Raw genomic sequence first — 5725 nt, 5'->3', positions numbered from 1 at the left:
TGAATGAGGGGTCTCTCATGGAAGCAATAGCCAGCAGAGGGGCCTGGGGGCTCCCGGTGCTGGGAGAGGCCTTCGACCGTGGCGTGGTCAGGTCACAGAAGGACCTTCCGGGTGAAGGAACAGCGAAGACGAACGTGCACGTCTGCCTGGTGTAAGGGTCAGTACGGCAAGAGGCCAGGTGTGCCCGAAACCAGAAGCGGAAGTGACCTGGGGCCACCTGGGAGGGCGGGACTTCACTGCTGCGTCTACAAGCCTGGCGGAGGCCCCTGCACTCAGACACTGTGTTCCTGAGAAAATGGCATTGGGCTTGGGGAGGCCAGCAGGCTCTTCCTTTTTTGACCCGGGCCACTGCCAGCCATGACTCCACCCTGAGACTGAGGCTCGTTTGCGGAGGGTTCCACAGACCTCTGGGACCAGTGGCGTTGGGTCAGGACCCTCACTTTGCCCTGAAGAGGTACCCACTTTGCCGTAGATGCATACCCAACACGGTGGGAACTGGGTCAGCCCTGGCCACACCCCTGTGTCCCTGAGGCTCCCAAATTGGGAAGGTGCCGGGTTGGCGGTGGGGGGCTGCTGCGCTCTGCTCTCCCCTCCTGTCTCCCACCCCCTGTGGCTGGCAGGGGCCACTCGGAACTCACTCAAGTCCTGTCCTCTAGTCATGAGCTTACTCGACCATTGTCTAAGACCTCCTGGACACATTCCCACCATAGGGTCAGAACCTCCATGAAGGCAGTATGGGAAGATGCCCTGCTGTGCCCTTCTGCCTGGAGTGACAGGAACCCCTCAGGACACTGGGGGTGAGACACAAGTTGGCGTGGGTGTGGATGGCACCTGGGGATGGAGGGTGCCGCCCTGAGGCTACATTCCTGCTGCCATGTCGCTATTTTCCTGTTGGCCTTGAGACCTGACCCCTGACACACGGGGGCCAGCAGAGATGTGGGGGGCTGCATTAGGTCTGCTGGGTGAGTTGTCTGTGCAGGGGACATGGGACGATCACAGCACTGGCCCGTGGGGCCTGGCACCCTGGGCCGCTAAGCAAGTGGGAAAAAGCAGTGACCACCGCAGTGGCTCTTTCTCAGGCACCGCCATGCACCTGACAACGGCTGGACACTGCCCTCTCCCCACCTTGGCCACGGGATCTCCTCACCTCCGAAAGGGGAGAGCACAGGGATGTGTGACAAGCCCTCAAAGCAGCTGATGATGGCTCCTAGGAGCAGGGACCATCAGGCTAGGAAGGCGTGCAGCAGCAGGGTTAGAAGGTGACAGTCACACCGGATGTCATCAACACCGAGCTTACGCTGGAGGTGGCTTCTTTGAGCAAAGTCCTGATTTTACCTCCCCCGCCCCCATCCCCCCCTCCTGCTCCAGCTTGGCCCTGGGACCAGGGTCATTTCTGGGGCATCTGTCTAAGGCAGCTTTAGCTGAAGAGCTTGTGAGAGAACCCTAGACAGCAAGAGGGATATGAAACGCCCCGGACATACCCGCCCTGAGGTGTGCAGGGTGAGAGGAGAGAGGCAGGGGCCTGCCTACTGTGGAGCCAGTGCCCAGGGAGGCCCCGGCCTGCACCGTCCACAGCGAGCTGGACTGGCCGGCCCAAGGAGCTCGGCTTGGCACCTTCTCACTGGTCCTGGGGCCGACCTGGAGCGAGCGCGGCTGTCCTGGGACATGGCCGTGGCCCGCCTGACTGCCCAGCGGGCCTGCTCTGGCCTCTCCCTCAGGGTCCTTAAGCAGCCACCTCGTCCCTGTGGGTTAGTTTATCCTGATCCTGGGTAGAAAGCTGGCCCCGGCTGCACACCTTCGTGGTTTCCAGGCGCTCGTGACAGTCCTATGGTGGCAAACTTCTTCCTGAATGTGTAAGGAAGATGACAGAATGCGCCCCTAACTCTGCACTCTGACAGTAATCGGTGTCAATACTCAGGCATCGTGATTTAGTCTTCTTGCCTCTACATGCACGTTTTCTGTGTTCACAAGAACTGGGCACCCAGTATGTGTGATCTCAGAGCTTTCTCTTTGGTGTTATAGCTCATGGGCTTGTGACGTCTCTGTATCCTTCTTTGGGCTTGGGATGGGGACGCAAACAACACCTGGCCCTCCCTGCTGGGTCAGAACCGGCGAAGAACGAACACTCAGGGAAGAAGGAGGGAGCCCAGGGACTTGGTGTAGGGCCAGGAAGGTGGTGAGCCAGCGCAGCTGGGGCTGGGCCTCCACGGGGGAGTCCGGGCCCCACTCACCAGAACTGGGTGAGCCTCCCTCCCCCTTCAGGGCCTGGCCTGTCCACCCCCGCCACCTCCCCCACCTGTGGACAGAGCAGAGGGCTGGGGAATGGAGGGGCCAGAAGGGGCTCAGCCTGTGGCCCTGTCCCCTCCAAAAACCCAGGTCAGAACCATCCCTCCTGTGCTCCCCTCCTGGGAAGGCGACGGGGGTGTGCCGCACACGGCGCCCTAGCTCTGCAGCTTGGTCTGGGCTGCTGGTTTTCATCCTCACGCATTGGGCCACGCTGGACATGCCTCAACCTACTCCCTGGTGCAGCTTAGATGATTTCTTTGGGTCGCTTTTTATAAGTGGACTTCCTCAGCCAAGTGGACACATATGTGTCCGGCTGCAACATTCACTTTATTTCAAAGTATTCATCTTGTGTCTAAGTTGAGGAAAATGATTTCGTTTCTGCTCTTAAGTTCTTCATGTAGTTCCTAGAACTCCTGAACAAATATCCGCAGTGAAATCCAAGCCTCTGGTGGCAAATGCCATCACCCCCTTCACTGGGAAAGTGAAAAGCGGGTGCTCCATCAAGGAAGTCACCTGCTCAGAAGTGAGGCTCCTGTGGCTCTATGTCTGGTTTCATCTGTGGGTGACTGACACAGTTCCCATCTGGTCACCCTTGCTCCCCTGCAGGCCCCCAGTTTTGCCCTCTCTGCCTCCTCCTCTTCAGAGCCTTCCCTGGGCTCCCTCCTCTGGTCGGCACCCGCTCCCACCCCGCTCCATCTCGCCTCCATGCCCGCAGTTGTAATCCACAATAGCAGGCCTTCTGACTCCCTTCCTGTCCCTGCAGGGCTGGGGTCCCAAGGAGCCAGGGGCCCGAGGGCCCTGTTCTGGTCCCAGGGCCTGGGGACACCTGCCACCGTGGGCCCGGAGGAGGATGGACATGGACACACCCCTTGGAGCCCGGCCTGGCCACAGCAGCAGCTCTGCGGAACCAAGGCAAGCACTGGGGACCTGTGTCTGGGAGCGGGGAGGCAACACGAGGGCCAGTATCTGGGAATTCTTGTCTGTCAGGCCCACCCAGGACTTCCACGCCCCACAGAGACCTTGCTGCGCCTTGAAGGCCACCCACTATGTCTTGTCTCCTCTAAGACCCCTAGGCTGAACAGGGTGGGGCCTAGGGCCATCCCAGCTAGGTGTGGGTAAGACTGACCTCCGGCTGCCAAGCCCTCAGTGGGGCCAGTGTGGGCTCAGTAGTGTAGTTCCTCACCTACAGCCCCAGCCGTGCCCAGCCTGCCCTGAGGCACAGTGATGGCCCTGGATGGCCGGGGCTCTGGGTGGGCTGGGGATGCTTCCCCAGTGGCCCTCATCCCTTGCTGCCCCCTTTCCTACAAGACCCTGGGTGTTGGATGTTATGTTGAGACTTGGCAGGCAGGCTGGCAATGGCTGCGTGCTGGCCCTGCCTCCAGACCTGCTCATTCCAGGCAAGGCACCACCGGTGGGCACCTGGGTGGGAGGTTGGCCCATGGCTCATGGAGCCCCAGGTCGGGACTTCTGCTCTGGTCTGGAGACGATGAAGAATGAGGGTGGGCAGTGAGGGCAAGTGGCATCCAAGAGAAGACGTGGTGGCCTACAGTCGTCTCCTGGCGGCTGCTGGGGGCATTTCTTGAGGTGCCAGGCCCAGCGTGGCTCCATGGAGCACAGGGTCCTGGGTGTCACGGGGGATGTCAGAAGCAATTCCTTAGGGGCAGTGATCAATTTCTGGTGCTCACGTCCTTCCCTCAGGGAGGGGCCAGCTGGGCTTTTCTGGTTGGGCAAGAGCGGCTGTGGTGACAGGGATGGTGGGATGGCACAGGAAGCCCTTGCTCTCAGGCTGGCCTGTGCGAGTGTGGCCCGAAAGCAGTGGTAGGAAGGAGCTCCTTGTCCACACTCGGCATGGTGCCTGGGAGCAATTGGGCAGTCAGGCCCAACGGGGTGGAGCCTCAGCCCACAGTTCTTTGCAGGTGGGGGCTCCTGTCTAAGTGACAACCAGCATTTACCGACACTCAGCCCTGGCCACTAAGGGAGGGTGGAGCCCCAGCCCACCTTCTCAGGGACTGGGCCAGCTGGGGGGCAGCAAGCATGGAGAAGGGGGACTGGATGTTACCAAGGGTCAGCTCCAGGTCAGCCTGGCTGTGCCTTCCAACCGCACAACCCCTGCACACCTCCTTCCTTCAATGCCGTCGACAGTTGTTGGCCATCCTGCGAGGGTTCTCCTGTGCAGGGCTGGCTAGGCGGTCCCCGACCGAGGTCTCCAGTCCCTCTGGCCACCCTGCCCGCCCATGCACGAGATGCTCCCTCTGCAGGGGTGGAAGACCGGTTGGGTGCGGGTCTGGCCTATGCACAGGTGCCAACTTCGGGAGCCCTGGGCTAGTGGACACCCGTGTGGACAGGAGAAAAGGGTTGAGACGTGGTGTGCGCCTCTCAGTGCCCAAGAGGGCAGCCTGGCCGCTCAGTGCACCGGGCCAGGCCTTCCTGGTGGCCCCAGACGTAGGGCGTCTCCACAGCCCACCCTCTGGACGCAGAAGCCCCGGGAGAGACGCCAAATTTCCCGTCGCCAGCTCCCGGGTCCTTGCCCCGCCCCATGCCCCGGGCACTGGCCGCGCACCTGAAGTTTGGCCACACCCACCACCTTAACTCCGCCTCACGCTCCCGGCCCTCCTGGAAGCCTTTGGCTCCGCCTCCGAGCTCAGGGCCCACCCCTACGCCCAGGCACAGCCTCCAAGCCGTTCACCCTTCCAGGTACTCAGGTTCCAGGTCTCGCAGCCCGCCGAGTTCTCGAGGTCGGCTCCGCCCCCCCGTCTCGGACCTCCCTCACGCTCCGGCCCCGCCCACAGAACGGCGGCCCCTGCTCAGGTTACTGTCCTCTCCAATTCGCCCCAGACCCGCCCCATGCTACTGGCCCCACCCCCCATCTTGGCCCCGCCTCTCCCACTCAGCTCATCCCCCGTTCCCTATTCCGCTACCACTCTCCAAGTCCCGCCCCACGCTCTGGGCGGGTCCTTCGTCCCTATCCCGCCCCCACGTTTCGGCCCCACCCCACGCCCTCGGCTACGCCCTACGTTCCCAGCCCTGCCCCACGGCCGTATCACACCCCCGCGTTACAAGCCCCTCCTCAAGCCCTGGGATCCTCCCCACAATACAGCCCCGCCTCGTGTTTCGGCCCAGCCGCACGCTTGCGGCCCCGCCCCAAGCCCCTGCCCCGCCCCTCTCAGCCCGCCGCAGGCTCTGGGTTGCGCTTGACGTTTCAGCCCCGCCCCATGGTCTAAGGACTCACCTATCTTCTGGCCTCTCCTCGAGCCTTCGGTCCCGCCCCACGCTCTTGTCGCGCCGCACGTCCGGCCCTGCCTCCGCTCTCGGACCGCCTCATGCGCCGGGTCCCGCCCCACGTTGTCGGCCTTGCCCCCACGCTCCAGGCCCCGCCTCGCGCTCGGCCCCGCCCCCGCACTTCCGGGCGGCGCCGGCGGGGGCGCTCCGGCCTGGGCTT

Source organism: Suricata suricatta, chromosome 8 (assembly GCF_006229205.1).
Source record: "Suricata suricatta isolate VVHF042 chromosome 8, meerkat_22Aug2017_6uvM2_HiC, whole genome shotgun sequence".
Lineage (NCBI taxonomy): Eukaryota > Metazoa > Chordata > Mammalia > Carnivora > Herpestidae > Suricata > Suricata suricatta.
This window is presented reverse-complemented; position numbering follows the sequence as displayed.